The sequence below is a fragment of the Arachis ipaensis genome, chromosome B4, assembly GCF_059453495.1.
Source record: "Arachis ipaensis isolate K30076 ecotype BB chromosome B4, ASM5945349v1, whole genome shotgun sequence".
Classification (NCBI taxonomy): Eukaryota; Viridiplantae; Streptophyta; class Magnoliopsida; order Fabales; family Fabaceae; genus Arachis; species Arachis ipaensis.
This window is the reverse complement of record NC_142439.1, coordinates 45,819,390-45,839,511: the sequence shown is the minus strand read 5'-3', so window position 1 is coordinate 45,839,511 and position 20,122 is coordinate 45,819,390. Positions and strand designations below refer to the sequence as shown.

Below are 20,122 nucleotides of genomic sequence, written 5' to 3'. Positions count from 1 at the left end.
GATTCCTCCACTCTGCAGCCTCTAATATGTGTTTTCGGGCTTGGAACTGGGCCAAAAGGAGCCCAGAAATCACTGGTGCACGAAATTGTGATCTCCAGGCTCGAACAATCCCTGGTAATGGCTCCAAAGCTTGGTGCTTTGATCTTAATTCATAATTGTCACAACTTCGATACAACTAACCAGCAAGTGCACTGGGTCGTCCAAGTAATACCTTACGTGAGTAAGGGTCGAATCCCACGGAGATTGTTGGTATGAAGCAAGCTATGGTCACCTTGTAAATCTCAGTCAGGCGGATATAAAGTGATAATGGTGTTTTCGAATATTATATAGTAAAATAGGGATAGAGATACTTATGTAAATCATTGGTAAGAATTTCAGATAAGCGAATGGAGATGCTTTTCGTTCCTCTGAACCTCTGCTTTCCTGCTATCTTCCTCCAATCGGTCCTACTCCTTTCCATGGCTGGCTGTATGCAAGGGCATCACCGTTGTCAGTGGCTACATCCCCTCCTCTCAGTGAATCATATGCTCACGCACCCTGTCACGGCACGGCTATTCATCTGTCGGTTCTCGATCATGCTGGAATAGGATTCACCCTCCTTTTGCGTCTGTCACTAACGCCCAGCACTCGCGAGTTTGAAGCTCGTCACAGTCATTCAATCATTGAATCCTACTCAGAATACCACAGACAAGGTTTAGACCTTCCGGATTCTCTTGAATGCCGCCATCATTCTAGCTTACGCCACGAAGATTCCTGTTAGGAGATCTAAGAGATATTCATTCTAGCTTATTTCATGTAGAACAGAAGTGTTTGTCAGGCACGCGTTCATAGGGGAGATGGTGATGAGCGTCACACATAATCATCACCTTCATCACGTTCTTGGGTGCGAATGGATATCTTAGAAGCAAAATAAGATGAATTGAATAGAAAACAGTAGTACTTGCATTAATCTTTGAGGAACAGCAGAGCTCCACACCTTAATCTATGGAGTGTAGAAACTCTACCGTTAAAAATACATAAGTGAAGGTCCAGGCAAGGCCGAGATGGCCAGCCCCCTAAAACGTGATCAAAGGATCATAAGGTAATCCAAAGATGTCTAATACAATAGTAAGAGGTCCTATTTATAATAAACTAGCTACTAGGGTTTACATGAGTAAGTATTTGATGTATAAATCCACTTCCGGGGCCCACTTGGTGTGTGTTTGGGCTGAGCTTAAGTGTTGCACGTGCAGAGGCCAATTGTGGAGTTGAACGCCAGTTTTTGTGCCAGTTTGGGCGTTCAACTCTGGTTTTGGATCCTTTTCTGGCGCTGGACGCCAGATTTGGGTAGAAAGCTGGCGTTGAACGCCAGTTTACATCTTCAATTCTTGGCCAAAGTATAGACTATTATATATTTCTGGAAATCCCTGGATGTCTACTTTCCAACGCAATTGAAAGCGCGCCATTTCGAGTTCTGTAGCTCCAGAAAATCCACTTTGAGTGCAGGGAGGTCAGAATCCAACAGCATCAGCAGTCCTTTTTCAACCTCTGAAGCTGATTTCTGCTCAAGTCCCTCAATTTCAGCCAGAAAATTTCTGAAATCACAGAAAAACACACAACTCATAGTAAAGTCCAGAAATGTGAATTTAACACAAAATCTATTAAAAACATCCCTAAAAGTAACTAGATCCTACTAAAAATATACTAAAAACAATGTCAAAAAGCGTATAAATTATCCGCTCATCACAACACCAAACTTAAATTGTTGCTTGTCCCCAAGCAACTGAAAATCAAAATAGGATAAAAAGAATAGAATATACTATAAATTCCAAACTATCAATGAAACAGAGCTTCAATCATATGAGCGGGAGTTATAGCTTTTTACCTCTTGAATAGTTTTGGCATCTCACTTTATCCATTGAGGTTCGGAATGATTGGCATCTATAGGAACTTCAGATTTCGAATAGTGTTATTGACTCTCTTAGTTCAGTATGATGATTCTTGAACATAGCTTCTTTATGAGTCTTGGCCGTGGCCCTAAGCATTTTGTTTTCCAGTATTACCACCGGATACATAAATGCCACAGACACATAATTGGGTGAACCTTTTCAGATTGTGACTCAGCTTTGCTAAAGTCTCCAATTAGAGGTGTCCAGGGTTCTTAAGCACACTCTTTTTTTTGCTTTGGACCTTGACTTTAACCGCTCAGTCTCAAGTTTTCACTTGACACCTACACGCCACAAGCACATGGTTAGGGACAGCTTGGTTTAGCCGCTTAGACCAGGATTTTATTCCTTTAGGCCCTCCTATTCACTGATGCTCAAAGCCTTGGGATCCTTTTTATTTGCCCTTGCCTTTTGGTTTTAAGGGTTATTGGCTTTTTGCTCTTGCCTCTTGGTTTTAAGAGCTTTTGGCTTTTTCTGCTTGCTTTTTCTTTCTATTTTTTTTTTCGCCTATTTTTTTTTTCTGCAAGCTTTGTTCTTTGCTGCTTTTTCTTGCTTCAAGAATCATTTTTTTATGATTTTTCAGATTATCAAATAACATGTCTCCTAGTCATCATTCTTTCAAGAGCCAACATATTTAACATTCTTAAACAACAACTTCAAAAGACATATGCACTGTTCAAGCATTCATTCAGAAAACGAGAAGCATTATCACCACATCAATATAATTAAACTAAGTTCAAGGATAAATTCAAAACTCATGTACTTCTTGTTCTTTTGAATTAAAACATTTTTCATTTAAGAGAGGTGATGGATTCATAGGACATTTATAACTTTAAGACATAGTTACTAACTACTAATGATCATGTAATGAAGACACAAACACAGATAAGTACATAACATAGAAAACGAAAAACAGAAGAAATAAGAACAAGGAATGAATCCACCTTAGTAATGGTGGCGTTTCCTTCTTGAGGAACCAATGATGTCCTTGAGCTCTTCTATGTCTCTTCCTTGTCTTTGTTGCTCCTCCTTCATTGCTTTTAGATCTTCTCTGATTTCATGAAGGATGATGGAGTGCTCTTGATGTTCCACCCTTAGTTGCTTCCAATAATTGTGTGGAAGAAAATGTATCCCCTGAGGTATCTCAGGGATCTCTTGATTTGCAGTCAAATGTTCTACCACTGAGCTATAGACCCTTGATGGAAGCTTTTGTCTTCCCTTTCCTCTTTCTAGAGGTTTCTCTGGCCTTAGGTGCCATCAATGGTTATGGAAAAAACAAAAAAGCTATGCTTTTACCACACCAAACTTAGAATGTTGCTCGCCCTCGAGCAAAAAAAGAAAGAATAGAAGAATAAGAAGAAGATATGGAGGAGATGGATGGGAGTGTGTATTCGGCCATATGGGTGGGATTGGGTGGGAGAGAGATGTTGAATTTTTGAAGGTAGTGGGTGTATGGATGTGAGTGGTAAATGGAAAAAAAAGAAGGGATGATCATGAATGGAAAGAGAGATGATGAGGTAGGTGGGGATCCTGTGGGGTCCACAGATCCTGAGATGATCTTGTGGGGTCCACAGATCCTGAGGTGTCAAGGCATTTACATCCCTGCACCAATTTAGGCATGTAAAATGCCCTTGCACACAACTCTCGGCGTTCAGCGCCAGGTTGGTGCCCATTTTGGGCGTTCAACGCCCCTTTGCTGCCATTTCTGGCGTTGAACGCCAGAACCATGCTTGTTCTGGGCGTTCAGTGCCAGGATGCTCCCATTCTGGGCGTTCAGCGCCAGAACTATGCTCTGTTCTGGCGTTTGAACGCCAGACAGATGCTCCTCCAGGGTGTGATTTTTCTTCTGCTGTTTTTGATTCCGTTTTCAAAATTTTTTTATTTATTTTGTGACTCCACATGATCATGAACCTATAAAGACATATAACTAAGAAAAACATAGTTAGATAAATAAAAAATTGGGTTGCCTCCCAACAAGCGCTTCTTTAATGTCAATAGCTTGACAGTGGGCTCTCAATGAGCCTCACAGATGTGCAGAGCTTTGTTGAGACTCTCCAACACCAAACTTAGAGTTTGGATATGGGAGTTCAACACCAAACTTAGAGTTTGGTTGTGGCCTCCCAACACCAAACTTAGAGTTTGACTGTGGGGGCTCTGGTTGACTCTGCTTGGAGAGAAGCTTTTTCTGCTTCCTTTCCATGGTTGCAGAGGGAGATCCTTGAGTTTTAAACACAAGGGAGTCCTCATTCCATTGAAGGACTATTTCACCTCTGTCAACATCAATCACAGCTCTTGCTGTGGCCAGGAAAGGTCTTCCTAGGATGATGGATTCATCCTCTTCCTTTTCAGTATCCAGGACTATGAAATCAGCAGGGATGTAAAGGCCTTCAACCTTTACTAATACGTCCTCTACTTGTCCATAAGCCTGTTTTCTAGAGCTGTCTGCCATCTCTAATGAGATTTTAGTAGCTTGCACCCTATAGATTCCCAGTTTCTCTATTACAGAGAGGGGCATGAGGTTTATTCCTGAACCAAGGTCACACAGAGCCTTAAAGATCATGGTGCCTATGGTACATGGTATTATGAACTTTCCAGGATCCTGTCTCTTCTGAGGCAATGTCAGTTGATCCAGATCACTTAGTTCATTGATGAACAAGGGAGGTTCAACTTCCCAAGTATCAATGCCAAATAATTTGGCATTCAGCTTCATGATTGCACCAAGAAACTTGGCAGTTTGCTCTTCTGTAACATCCTCATTCTCTTCAGAAGAGGAATACTCATCAGAGCTCATGAAGGGCATAAGGAGGTTCAATGGAATCTCTATGGTCTCTAGATGAGTCTCAGATTCCTTTGGTTCCTCAGAGGGAAGCTCCTTATTGACCACTGGACGTCCCAGGAGGTCTTCCTCCTTGGGATTCACGTCCTCTCCTCTCCTCACAGGTTCGGCCATGGCACTTATGTCAATGGCCTTGCACTCTCCTTTTGGGTTCTCTTCTGTATTGCTTGGGAGAGTACTAGGAGGGATTTCAGTGATCCTTTTACTCAGCTGGCCCACTTGTGCTTCCAAATTTCTAATAGAAGACCTTGTTTCATTCATGAAACTTACAGTGGCTTTAGATAGATCAGAGACTAGATTTGCTAAATTAGAAGCATTTTGTTCAGAGTTCTCTGTCTGTTGCTGAGTTGATGATGGAAAAGGCTTGCTATTGCTAAACCTGTTTCTTCCACCATTATTAAAGCCTTGTTGAGGCTTTTGATCCTTCCATGAGAAATTTGGATGATTTCTCCATGTTGAGTTATAGGTGTATCCATAAGGTTCACCTAAGTAATTTACCTCTGCTATTGCAGGGTTCTCAGGATCATAAGCTTCTTCTTCAGAAGATGCCTCTTGAGTACTGTTGGATGCAGCTTGCATTCCATGCAGACTCTGAGAGACCATATTGACTTGCTGAGTCAATATTTTATTTTGAGCCACTATGGCATTCAGAGTATCAACTTCAAGAACTCCCTTCTTCATAGGCGTCCCATTATTTACAGGATTCCTTTCAGAAGTGTACATGAACTGGTTATTAGCAACCATGTCAATGAGTTCTTGAGCTTCTGCAGGCATTTTCTTTAGGTGAATGGATCCACCTGCAGAAGTGTCCAGTGACATCTTTGATAGCTCAGATAAACCATCATAGAATATATCCAGGATGGTCCATTCTGAAAGCATGTCAGAAGGACACTTTTTGGTCAACTGTTTGTATCTTTCCCAAGCTTCATAGAGAGATTCACCTTCTTTCTGTCTGAAGGTTTGAACATCAGCTCTAAGCTTGCTCAGCTTTTGAGGAGGAAAGTACTTGGCTAAGAAAGCCGTGACCAGCTTATCCCAAGAGTTCAGGCTGTCTTTGGGTTGAGAATCCAACCATAATCTAGCTCTGTCTCTTACAGCAAAAGGGAAAAGCATGAGCCTGTAGACTTCAGGATCTACTCCATTAGTCTTAACAGTATCACATATCTGCAAGAATTCAGTTAAGAACTGAAAAGGATCTTCAGATGGAAGTCCATGAAACTTGCAGTTCTGCTGCATCAGAGAAACTAATTGAGGTTTCAACTCAAATTTGTTTGCTCCAATGGCAGGAATGGAGATGCTTCTTCCATGTAAATTGGAATTAGGTGCAGTAAAGTCACCAAGCATCCTCCTTGCATTATTATTATTTTCGGCTGCCATCTCCTCTTCTTGTTTGAAAATTCCTAACAGGTGCTTACTGGTTAGTTGTAATTCAGAGTCCTTTCAGGTTCTGGATCTGCTTCAACAAGAATATTCTTGTCCTTGCTCCTGCTCATATGACAAAGAAGAAGGCACAGAAAAAATAATAATATGGATCCTTTATACCACCGTATAGGGATCCTTGGGTTAGTAGAAGAAAGGAAGGGAAGAAAATCTGAACTCAGAGAGAGAGGGGGTTCGGATTTTTGGAGAGTTGAAGGAAAGATGTTAGTATATCAATAAACAAATAGAAGAAGATGAAAGGGGGAAGTGAATTTTCGAAAACAGTTTTTGAAAAAGAGTTAGTGATTTTCGAAAATAGTTTTTGAAAAAGGTTAGTAAATTTTTTTTTTTCGAAAAATTTTTAAAATTAAAAATAAAAATAATTAATTAATAAAAAAAAGAAATTTTTGAAAAAGAGGGAAGATATTTTCGAAAATTAGAGAGAGAGAGAGTTAGTTAGGTAGTTCTGAAAAAGTTAAGAAACAAACAAAAAGTTAGTTAGTTAGTTGAAACAAATTTGAAAAGATAAGAAGTTGGGAAGTTAGAGAAGATATTTTGAAAAGATATTTTTGAAAAAGATAAGATAAGAAGATATTTTTGAAAAGATATGATTGAAATTAGTTTTGAAAAAGATTTGAATTTTAAAACCTCAATTAATGACTTGATTCATAAGAAATCACAAGATATGATTCTAGAACTTAAAGTTTGAATCTTTCTTAACAAGCAAGTTACAAACTTCAAATTTTTGAATCAAAACATTAATTGTTATTGTTATTTTCGAAAATTTGGTATAAAAATAAGAAAAAGATTTTTGAAAAAGATTTTTGGAATTTTCGAAAATAACTAAGAATTTTGAAAAAGATTTGATTTTTGAAAAAGATTTTGAAAAAGATAAGATTTTCAATTTGAAAATTTGATTTGACTCATAAGAAACAACTTGATTTTTAAAAATTTTTGAAAAAGTCAACTCAAATTTTCGAATTTGATGAGAGAAAAAGGGAAAGATATTTTTTTTTTTTGATTTTTGAAACTTTTATGAAAAACATGAAAATTATGCAATGCATGAAATTTTTAGATCAAAACATGTGATGCATGCAAGAATGCTATGAATGTCAAGATGAACACCAAAAACACTATGAAGATCATGATGAACATCAAGAACATATTCTTGAAAAATTTTTAATGCAAAGAAAACATGCAAGACACCAAACTTAGAATTCTTTAATGCTTATGCACTAAGAATTCAAGAATGCATATGATAAACATGAAAAGACACAACAAAAAATCATCAAGATCAAACAAGAAGACTTACCAAGAACAACTTGAAGATCATGAAGAACACCATGAATGCATGATATTTTCGAAAAATGCAAGATGCATATGCAAAAGACACCAAACTTATAACATGACTCAAGACAAGAAACATAAAAATATTTTTGATTTTTATGATTTTCTAATTTTTTTGGATTTTTTTTTTATTTTCGAAAAACTATTTTGGAAAAGAAAAATAAGGATTCCAAAATTTTCAATATGAATTCTAGGAATCTTATGCTCTAAAGCTCCAATCAAAGGGTCAGGCATGGCTCAATAGCCAGCCAAGCTTTAGTATGTAACTCAGACATGACACGCTTGACATTCCTTACATTCAACAGCCAATTGGCTAAGAAAGATAAAGAAGCTCTTCTCTTGGGTATAAGGATTGAGACATGGCTTTACAGCCAGCCAGGCTTCAACATGCTCCATGAAACACTAGAATTCATTCTTAAAAATTCTGAAAGGAAAATATATTTTTGAAAACATTTTTATTTAAAAATTTTTTTTTTTTTGAAAACAAAGGAAGAATTTTTGAAAGATTTTTGAAAAATTTTTTGAAAACAAGACAAAAAGAAAATTACCTAATCTGAGCAACAAGATGAACCGTCAGTTGTCCAAACTCGAACAATCCCCGACAACGGCGCCAAAAACTTGGTGCACGAAATTGTGATCTCCAGGCTCGAACAATCCCTGGTAATGGCTCCAAAGCTTGGTGCTTTGATCTTAATTCATAATTGTCACAACTTCGATACAACTAACCAGCAAGTGCACTGGGTCGTCCAAGTAATACCTTACGTGAGTAAGGGTCGAATCCCACGGAGATTGTTGGTATGAAGCAAGCTATGGTCACCTTGTAAATCTCAGTCAGGCGGATATAAAGTGATAATGGTGTTTTCGAATATTATATAGTAAAATAGGGATAGAGATACTTATGTAAATCATTGGTAAGAATTTCAGATAAGCGAATGGAGATGCTTTTCGTTCCTCTGAACCTCTGCTTTCCTGCTATCTTCCTCCAATCGGTCCTACTCCTTTCCATGGCTGGCTGTATGCAAGGGCATCACCGTTGTCAGTGGCTACATCCCCTCCTCTCAGTGAATCATATGCTCACGCACCCTGTCACGGCACGGCTATTCATCTATCGGTTCTCGATCATGCTGGAATAGGATTCACCCTCCTTTTGCGTCTGTCACTAACGCCCAGCACTCGCGAGTTTGAAGCTCGTCACAGTCATTCAATCATTGAATCCTACTCAGAATACCACAGACAAGGTTTAGACCTTCCGGATTCTCTTGAATGCCGCCATCATTCTAGCTTACGCCACGAAGATTCCTGTTAGGAGATCTAAGAGATATTCATTCTAGCTTATTTCATGTAGAACAGAAGTGTTTGTCAGGCACGCGTTCATAGGGGAGATGGTGATGAGCATCACACATAATCATCACCTTCATCACGTTCTTGGGTGCGAATGGATATCTTAGAAGCGAAATAAGATGAATTGAATAGAAAACAGTAGTACTTGCATTAATCTTTGAGGAACAGCAGAGCTCCACACCTTAATCTATGGAGTGTAGAAACTCTACCGTTAAAAATACATAAGTGAAGGTCCAAGCATGGCTGAGATGGCCAGCCCCCTAAAACGTGATCAAAGGATCATAAGGTAATCCAAAGATGTCTAATACAATAGTAAGATGTCCTATTTATAATAAACTAGCTACTAGGGTTTACATGAGTAAGTATTTGATGTATAAATCCACTTCCGGGGCCCACTTGGTGTGTGTTTGGGCTGAGCTTAAGTGTTGCACGTGCAGAGGCCAATTGTGGAGTTGAACGCCAATTTTTGTGCCAGTTTGGGCGTTCAACTCTGGTTTTGGATCCTTTTCTGGCGCTGGCCGCCAGATTTGGGTAGAAAGCTGGCGTTGAACGCCAGTTTATGTCGTCAATTCTTGGCCAAAGTATGTACTATTATATATTGCTGGAAACCCCTGGATGTCTACTTTCTAACGCAATTGGAAGCGCACCATTTCGAGTTCTGTAGCTCCAGAAAATCCACTTGGAGTGCAGGGAGGTCAGAATCCAACAGCATCAGCAGTCCTTTTTCAACCTCTGAAGCTGATTTCTGCTCAAGTCCCTCAATTTCAGCCAGAAAATTCCTGAAATCACAGAAAAACACACAACTCATAGTAAAGTCCAGAAATGTGAATTTAACACAAAATCTATTAAAAACATCCCTAAAAGTAACTAGATCCTACTAAAAACATACTAAAAACAATGTCAAAAAGCGTATAAATTATCCGCTCATCAATCACCCACAGCATCTTCTATAATTTTTGCATGTGGCACACGTCACGTGTATGCATTGCCTAACTCCATTGCAACCATAGAAAGTTGCATATCATTTTAAAGCCCCGGATGTTAGCTTTCCAACGCAACTGAAACCACCTCATTTGGACCTCTGTAGCTCAAGTTATGGTCAATTTAGTACGAAGAGGTCAGGGTTGACAGCTTAACAATTCCTTCAATTTTTTGTAATCCTTCCACTTTTTCATGCTTCCTTTCCATCCGCTAAGCCATTCCTACCCTATAAACCCTGAAAACACTTAACACACATATCACAATATCGAATGGTAATAAGAGAGGATTAATAATTGGGAATTTAAGGCCAAAGAAGCATGTTTTCAATCATAGTACAAAATTAGGAAGGAAAATGTAAAACATGCAATTTATGTGCATAAGTGTGAGAATAATGGATAGAATCTACTAAATTAAGCAAAAGATAAACCCTAAAAATGGGGTTTATCAGCAGCAGAGGAACCTTGCTGAATTTAGGCATCTTTTTGAGACTAGAACCACTTTAAGGAGGCAGTATGATATAAACACACAAGCGAAGCTGAATCACTTGTGTAATGCCGTGGCCACCTTGAACCCCGGTTATCCAACATTCATGCAAGGTATGGAAGAGCTGAGTGCTAGGCAAGATGAGATACTAGCCAAGCACAAAGAGGATGAATGAACTTATATGAGGAGGCAAGGCTTTTGGAAGCCAAGAGACACCCTTGCACAAGAAGGAGCATCCAAGAAGAAGGATGGTGATGAGTCCTCCTCAAAGAAAAAGGATAAAGGGAAAAGGGCCTATGCATTGAAGCTGCTCAAAGAATACAAGGTTGTTGGGTCCCATGGTTGAATTCTATCTTCTAAATTTCTGCTTAGTAGTTTGCATTAATATGTTGGTTATTGTTTAGTTTTCTTATGTCTTAGAGTCTTTCTATGAGTCCTTTTGAATTCTATTTTTTTTTTAATTTGAGAAAGAAAATGTCTTTTTGATCAAGTTTACATCACATCAAAAGTAGTTAGTTACCATAAAAATCAATGATGAATTATTGCAAAAACAAGAGCAAGAGACTAAGACCCAAGTGAGATAATTTAAAATTTAGAGATAAGGAACAAAGTGTGTAATCATGAATGAAATTCTGGAAGTGAATACACCATGATGAACAATTAGACATAGAGGATAAAACAAGTAAAAGCTAAGGATGACCCTTGAATATCCATAAAACCAAGAAGTAGTAAGCAAAAGACCCAAGGCTTTGAGCATCAACTACTAGGATAGAAGAAAGAAACAAATAGCTCAACGAGCCAAGATCCTAGTAGATGCTTGTGGTGAAGATGTTTCAAGAAGAGAGACCTGAGCAAGTAAATTCTTAAGGGTGTTTCAACACCTAGTACCCTAAAACCAACTGGTTTGGGAGTGCTAATTGAAAGCTTAACCTAAAGGGTCGTCTTGAGGAAAAATACTTAGAGTTGTGGTCAATCAAGGAAACAAAAGAGGAATGAAAAGAAAAGAAAAACAATAACAAATCTTACTACTTCAAGGTGACAATCAATAGAACGGGCTCTGAAGGCAAGCACTTAAAAAGAATCCTCAAGGGTCTAAGAGTTCATTGTAATATGAAAATAATAAGGTTCATGCATGAGTTGATACTTACCCCTTATCTTTAATTGTGAACACACTCTTGTAAGGGTCTAGTCTCAATCCATTAAGAACAATTCACATTGATTTGCTTGGGGACAAGCAAAACTTAAGTTTGGTGTTGCGATGACTTACATCATCTACCTCTTCTCTTATCTAAATGGACCATAGAAATAGTGAAATCTCATTCAACTAATGTAATTTCATGAACTAAAAAATGAATTTTATGGTACATTGCTTTGAAATAAGTTTTGTTTGAATTTCAGGTGAAAATAGCATCAAAAGAAGAAGGAAACAAGAAAGAGAAGCTGGGCATGTGTTCTGGGCGTGCCACTTGGTGTAAATGCCAACAAATTGAGTGGGCGTGGCACGCCAGCTGATGGGCATGGCACGCTAGCTATCAAGTTCAGAGAGCAAAGTGAAAGAAATACAATGGGCGTGCCACTTGAGAACGAATGCGTGGCACGCCAAGGAGATGAAGCATAAGAGGCGTGGCACACCAAGGACAGGCGTGGAATGCCAATTATAAACTCTAGAGAAGGGACAACAAAGCTTCAGTATGGGCATGGCATGCCAGGGCCAGGCGTAGCATGCCAACTATAAATTCCAGAGAGCATTAGTGAAGACCCACAAGGGGTGTGGCACACCAGGCTGGGCGTGGCACGCCAACTCCATCATCCATAAGGGGCGTGCCACTTGAGGTCGAAGGCGTGGCACGCCATGGCATTTGAACAGAGGAGCATAGAGGAAGCACCAACAAGGGCGTGCCACTTGAGGCTTGAGGCGTGGCACACCAAGTCAAAGAATGGATGGGTGTGCCACTTGAGTCCTAGGTGTGGCACGCCAAGCTTGAAAGAGCCCAATATCATAAGGGGCGTGCCACTTGAGCTCCAAGGCGTGGCATGCCAACCTGTTTCATACCCTGGACGTGCCACTTGAGTTCGAAGGCGTGGCACGCCAGTTCACTAATCCAGAGAGGAAGGATGTAGCTCCCACCATGGGCGTGCCACTTGAGATCAAAGGTGTGGAACTCCAGCACAAGCCAGAAGAGGATCAATGGGCGTGCCACTTGGGACTTAAGGCGTGGCATGCCAAGGAAAAAGGATAATGGGCGTGCCATCATATGATTGAATCATGGCCCGCCAACCTTACTCGCACCAAGGGCGTGCCACTTGAGACCTAGGCGTGGCATGCCAGTGTAGTTGACCAGAAAGGAGAATGAAGTCCCTATCAAGGGCTTGGCACGCCAGTTCAACATTCCAGAGAAGAAGGATGAAGATTTCACTAAGGGCGTGCGTGACACACCAGACCTGGGCGTGCCACGCTAGTTCAAGTCTCCAGAGGAGACTGATCATGTTTTATTGAGGGCATGGCACGCTAGACATGCGCATGCCACACCAGTTCTAATTTCCAAAAAGGAGGGTAGGAAAAACCACAATGGGCATGCCACTTGAGCTCGAAGGTATGGCATGCCAAGCTAGCTGCATGAGAAGGGCATGCCACTTGGAAGCCAAGTGTGGCACGCCAAGCCAAGCTGAGGAGTTAGGTGTGGCACGCCGCTTAAACGCCAGTCACACGCCAGGTACACGGTTCATTTTATTAGAGTTTTCCTTTTCTTTTCAATTGTAATTTTATTTCTCTTTTTGTAATTTTCCTTTTCTAGTGATAGGAGTAGTATAAATACCCCCTAAGATTACTGGAAAAGGGGTTAGAAAGTTGGTTGGTAGTTTTAGCTTTAGTTTTACTTTTACACTTCACTTCATCTTCTTCCATCTCTTGTACTTTTCTCTAGCTATGAGTAGCTAAACTTCCTCTCACTGGGGGAGGCAGCTCTGTTGCACTTGATGGATTAATGATAGTAAATTTCTTCTTCTCTTCATCTTCTCTTTGATTTGCTAGAAGGAATTTCGTTCTTCATGCTTAGTGTGCAATTATCTTGGAAAAAAGGTTGAATGAAAATTAGGTTTCATGGGAACCTTAGAAAAGGAAACATGAAACTATGCTTGAAATCCTTTCTCACACTTGAGTAAATATGGGTTTTAGGATTGGTTATGGTGACATGAAATCCACCCATTATTTGGATCTATGATGATGTGTGGTATAATCAGGGACCAAGCATATCTCTCTTCATGAGCAATTAGACCAAGGAATTGGCTGATTATCAAGATTGGGGAGATTGGGTTACCAAGGAATTGGAACTCAATCACTCATGATTGCCAAGAGGTCAATGAGTTACATGATTGAAGATGAGATGATCTGGATTTAATCCAAAGAGAGCAACATCTCCTAATCCCAATGAATCTTCCCTATTCTAATCTTCCCTATTCTTCATAGCTTTCTTAATTTCTGCTATTACCCATTCTCCATTTACAATTCAGTCATTTATGTTTCAGCACTTTACAATTCTGTTATTTATTTTTCTGCACCTTATTGCTTTCCTTTAATTTTGAGTCATTTCCATTTCTGCTATCTAAGAATTCTGCACTCGATAATTTCTATTGATAAGCTTGACTAAATTCACCCATTAACTAAAGTTGCTCAATCAATCAATCTCTGTGGGATTCGACCTCACTCAAAGTGAGTTATTACTTGACGATAATTTGGTGCCCTTGCCAAAGAACGGATTCATTATATAGTGAGTGAAATCCGGTCATCAATAACATAATCCATAACCAGCCATAATTCATTATCATATACAGTCATCCGGCTCATAACATAAACAACACTTCCACCATCATCATAAACAAACTCATATAATCATCATTAGTCATGATTCGTCACTAATTCATACCTTACTTCATCCACAAGTAACCTTTCTTACAGCTCTTACTATACTTTATTACCCAAGATCCACCTACCAGGATTTAAACAAGAGAAAATAAGGTTTTGAAAGCTGGAGGAATGCCTTAGAAATAAAAAATTGAAATTTAGAAGAAACCAGGTGATGAGCGGATAATTTATACCCTTTTTGGCATTGTTTTTACATAGTTTTTAGTATGTTTTAGTTACTTTTTATTATATTTTTATTAGTTTTTATTCAAAAATCACATTTCTGGACTTTACTATGAGTTTGTGTATTTTTCTGTGATTTCAGGTATTTTCTGGCTGAAATTGAGGGACCTGAGCAAAAATCTGATTCAGAGGCTGAAAAAGGACTGCAGATGCTGTTGGATTCTGACCCTCCTGCAGTCGAAGTGGATTTTCTGGAGCTTCAGAAGCTCAATTGGCGCGTTCTTAATTGTGTTGGAAAGTAGATATCCTGGGCTTTCCAGAAATATATAATAGCTCATACTTTGCTCGAGATTTGATGGCCCAAACTGGCGTCCAAAGCCAGCCTAAAATTTTCTGGCGTAAAACACCCAAACTGGCACTAGAATTGGAGTTAAACGCCCAAACTGGCACCCAAGTTGGTCTTTAACTCCAAGAACAGCCTATGCACGAAAATGCTTCAATGCTCAGCCCAAGCACACACCAAGTGGGCCCCCGGAAGTGGATTTCTGCACTATCTGCACTTAGTTACTCATTTTCTGTAAACCATAGTTACTAGTTTAGTATAAAAACTACTTTTAGAGACTTATTTTAAATCCAGTTTTCATCTTTGACATGATATCATAGACCATTGTACACGTTTGGAGGCTGGCCTCACGGCCATGCCTAGACTATTTTCACTTATATATTTTCTACGGTGGAGTTTCTACACCCCATAGATTAAGGTGTGGAGCTCTGCTGTTCTTCATGAATAAATGCAATTACTATTGTTTTTCTCTCAATTCACTCCTACTTCTTCTCCAAGATATACTCTCGTACTTAATTCAGTTAAGTTAGAATGAAGGGGTGACCCGTGACAGTCACCCAATCTTCGTTACTCGCTTAGCCAAGATCCGCGTGCCTGACAACCACAAAGCGGTCTACATGATGTTCAATAGAGTCATTGGACGACAGCTGGAGTATATTCTCTTGGATAACTAATACACGGACCGAGTCCGTGAGATTAGTATCTTCGTGGTATAGGCTAGAAACATTGACAGCATTCCTGGGATCTGGAAAGTCTAAACCTTGTCTGTGGTATTCCGAGTAGGATCTGGGAAGGAATGATTGTGACGAGCTTCAAACCTGCGAATGTTGGGCGCAGTGACAGTGTGCAAAAGGATCAATGGATTCTATCCCAATGCTAGCTGGAACCGAGAGATGATTAGCCATGCGGTAGCTCTACGTGGTATTTTTTATCCGAGACGAGAAATCCAACAGTTGATTAGCCGTGCAGAAACCGTAGAGGACCATTTTCACTGAGAGGATCTTACAGCTTGCCATGGAAGGGAGCATGCATGGTTGGAAGAAGGCAATAGGAAAGCAGAGGTTCAGAAGCAACAAAGCATCTGCAGACGCTTATCTGAAATTCCTACCAATAAATTACATAAGTAACTTTATTTTATTTTATGTTTTATTTATATTTTAATTATCAAAACCTCATAACCATTTGAATCCACCTGACTGAGATTTACAAGATGACCATATCTTGCTTCAAGCCGACAATCTCCGTGGGATCGACTCTTACTCACGTAAGGTTTATTACTTGGACGACCCAGTGCACTTGCTGGTTAGTTTTGTGGAGATGTGAAAAGTGTAAATCACGATTTCCCACTACCAAGTTTTTGGCGCCGTTGCCGGGGATTGTTCAAGTTTGGACAACTGACGGTTCATCTTGTTGCTTAGATTAGGTAATTTTATTTTATGTTTAAGCTTTTTATTTTTTGTTATTTTCGAAAAAAAATTCAAAAAATATATTTGTTCTTCAGAATTTTTAAGAATGAATTCTAGAGTTTCAGATGATATGTGAGGCCTGCTGGCTGCTAAGCCATGTCTATTTTTTTTGGACTGAGACTTTCACTTATCATTGAAGGAGCTTTTTGATTCCCATCAATTTGGCTGTTGTATGTAATTCTCTGCTGAAGCTTGGCTAGCCATTTGGCCATGTCTAATCTTTTGGACCGAAGCTTTCACATAAAACTTGGCTGGCTATTTAGCCATGTCTGACCGAAGCTTTAGACTAACATTGCATGATTCCTGGAATTCTTATTAAGAATTTTGAATTTCTTTATTTTCTTTTTTTAAAATAATTTCAAAAAATACAAAAAAAAATTTAATAGAACCATAAAAACCAAAAAATTTTGTGTTTCTTGTTTGAGTATTGTGTCAAATTTTAAGTTTGGTGTCAATTGCATGCTTTTAATTTTCTTTAAATTTTTGAAAATTCATCATGTGTTCTTTCTTGATCTTCAAATTGTTCTTGATGATTTTCCTTATTTGATCTTTAATTTTTCTTGTTTTGTGTCTTTTCTTATTTTTCTTGTGTATTTTTGAATTATTAATGTCTAAAGTTTAAAAATTTCTAAGTTTGGTGTCTTGCATGTCTTTCTTTTCTTAAAAATTTTCAAAAATATGTTCTTGATGTTCATCATGATCTTCAAAGTGTTCTTGGTGTTCATTTTGACATTCAAAGTGTTCTTTCATGCATTATTTGTTTTGATCTTGAATTTTTATGTTTTGTGTCATTTAGTTATTTTTCTCTCTCCTCATTAAAAATTCAAAAATAAAAAAAAATCTTTCCCTTATTCTTTTAAATAAATTTCGAAATTTTTGGATTGATTGAGTCAAAAATTTTTAAAATTTAGTTGTTTCTTATTAGTCAAGTCAAAATTTGAATTTAAAAATCCTATCTTTTTTATTTTTTTTTAAATCAAATCTTTTTCAATTTTCTTTCATGTTTTTCGAAAATTTTAAAATTAATTTTCAAAATCTTTTTCTTATTTCTACTTCATATTTTCGAATTTATCACTAACAATTAATGTTTTGATTCAAAAATTTCAAGTTGTTACTTGCCTATTAAGAAAGGATCAATCTTTAAAATTCTAGAATCATATCTTTTAGTTTCTTGTTAGTCAAGTAATCAATTTTAATTTCAAAAATCAAATCTTTTTGATTTCCTTTTCAAATCTTTTTCAAAATAAATTTCAATCATATCTTTTTTAAAATTTAATTTCAAAATCTTTTTCTAACTTCTTATCTTTTCAAAATTGATTTTCAAATCTTTTTCAATTAACTACTTGACTTTTTGTTTGATTTTAAAAGTTTACTATTTCTCTACCTCTAATTTTTGAAAACCAACTAACAACTTTTTCAAATATCTTTTTAATTAATTAATTTATTTAGTTTTCATATTACTTTTATTTCGAATTCTAACTAATAATTTAAATAAAAGCAAAAATATTTTTCTTCTCTTTTAAATTAAAAATTTGAATACATCCTCTCTCTCTCATCTCTTTTTATTTATTTTATTTATTTACTAACACTTCTCCTCTACTTATAATTCGAACCCTCTCCCTCTCTCTGTATTTGAATTCTCTTTCTTCTCCCTTCTTCATTCTATTCTTCTATTCTTCTACTCACATAAAGGAATCTTTATACTGTGACAGGGAGGATTCCTATTTTTTTCTGTTCTCTTCTTTTTTATATGAGTAGGAACAAGGATAAGAATATTCTTGTTGAAGCTGATCCTGAACCTGAAAGGACTCTGAAGAGGAAGCTAAGAGAAGCTAAAGCACAAAACTTTGGAGAGGACCTAACAAAAATTTTCGAAAAAGAAGAAGACATGGCAGCCGAAAATAACAACAATGGTGGAGATGCAAGGAAGATGCTTGGTGACTTTACTGCACTTACTTCTGACATCTATGGAAGAAACATCTTAATTCCTGCAATTGGAGCAAACAATTTTGAGCTTAAGCCTCAATTAGTTTCTCTAATGCAGCAGAATTGCAAGTTTCATGGACTTCCATTGGAAGATCCTCATCAGTTTTTAGCTGAATTCTTGCAAATCTGTGACACTGTTAAGACCAATGGGGTTAATCCTGAGGTCTACAGACTTATGCTTTTCCCCTTTGCTGTAAGAGACAGAGCTAGGATATGGTTGGACTCACAACCTAAAGAAAGCCTGAACTCTTGGGAAAAGTTGGTCAATGCTTTCTTGGCCAAATTCTTTCCACCTCAAAAATTGAGCAAGCTTAGAGTGGAAGTCCAAACCTTCATACAGAAGGAAGGTGAATCCCTCTATGAAGCTTGGGAAAGATACAAGCAATTGATCAGAAGGTGTCATTCTGACATGCTTTCAGAATGGAGCATCCTATGTATATTCTATGATGGTCTGTCTGAATTGTCCAAGATGTCATTGGATCACTCTGCTGGTGGATCTCTTCATCTGAAGAAGACGCCTGCAAAAGCCCAGGAACTCATTGAAATGGTTGCAAATAATCAGTTCATGTATACTTCTGAAAGAAATCCTGTGAATAATGGGACAACTTAGAAGAAAGGAGTTCTTGAGATTGATACTCTGAATGCCATATTGGCTTAGAGTAAAATATTGACTCAGCAAGTCAATATGATTTCTCAGAGTCTGACTGGAATGTAAGCTGCATTTGGCTGTGCTAGAGAAGCCTCCTCTGAAGAAGAAGCTTATGACCCTGAGAATCCTGCAATGGAAGAGGTGAATTACATGGGAGAATCCTATGGAAACACCTATAATTCTTCATGGAGAAATCATCCAAATTTCTCATAGAAGGATCAGCAGAAGCCTAATCAAGGCTTCAATGATAACACTGGTGGGAGAAATAGGTTTGGCAATAGCAAGCCTTTTCCATCATCCTCTAAGCAACAGACAGAGAATTCTAAGCAAAGCCACTCTGACTTAGCAACCATAGTCTCTGATCTATCTAAGACCACTCTCAGTTTCATGACTGAAACAAGGTACTCCATTAGAAATTTAGAGGCACAAGTGGGTCAACTGAGTAAAAGAGTTACTGAAGTCCTTCTTAGTACTCTCCCAAGCAATACAGAAGAGGATCCAAAGAGAGAGTGCAAGGCTATAAATACGTCCAACATGGCCGAACCTGTAGAGGAGGGAAAGGCATTGAATTCCAGTGAGGAAGACCTTAATGGACGTTCACTGGCCACTAAGGAGTTCCCTAATGAGGAACCAAAGAAATCTGAGGCTCATATAGAGACCATAGAGATTCCACTGAACTTACTGTTGCCATTCAAGAGCTCTGATGAGTATTCTTCCTCTGAAGAGGATGAAGATATTGTGGAGAGCAAGTTGCTCAGTATTTAGGAGCAATCATGAAGCTGAATGCCAAGTTATTTGGTAATGAGACTTGGGAGGATGAACCTCTATTGCTCATTAAGGAACTGAATACCTTGGTTCAACAGAAATTACCTCAGAAGAAACCGGATCCCGGAAAGTTCTTAATACCTTGCATCATAGGCACCATGACCTTTAAGAGGCCTCTGTGTGACCTTGGTTCAAGTATAAACCTCATGCCACTCTTTGTAATGGAGAAACTAGGGATCTTTGAGGTACAAGCTGCAAGAATCTCACTAGAGATGGCAGACAATTCAAGGAAACAGGCTTATAGACTTGTAGAGGATGTCTTAGTGAAGGTTGAAGGTTGTAGAGGATGTCTTACTGGGAAGGAAGAGGATGAATCCATTATCCTTGGAAGACCCTTCCTAGCCACAGCCAGAGCTGTGATTGATGTGGACAGAGGAGAGCTAGTCCTTCAATTGAATGAAGATTACCTTGTGTTTAAGGCTCAAGGATCTTCTTCT

The 20,122-nt window shown here is 38.4% G+C and overlaps 2 non-coding genes across 2 annotated transcripts; one reads left to right on the top strand and one right to left on the bottom strand.

The window, feature by feature from the left end:
* Positions 1 to 5,634: 5,634 nt before the first annotated feature.
* On the top strand, positions 5,635 to 5,742 carry LOC148567408 (small nucleolar RNA R71). Its single transcript, XR_015882573.1, has one exon. It is a non-coding gene; the product is annotated as a small nucleolar RNA R71 (small nucleolar RNA).
* Positions 5,743 to 18,518: 12,776 nt separating this feature from the next.
* LOC148567407 (small nucleolar RNA R71) lies at positions 18,519 to 18,622 on the bottom strand. Its single transcript, XR_015882457.1, has one exon. It is a non-coding gene; the product is annotated as a small nucleolar RNA R71 (small nucleolar RNA).
* Between the last annotated feature and the right edge of the window lie 1,500 nt (positions 18,623 to 20,122).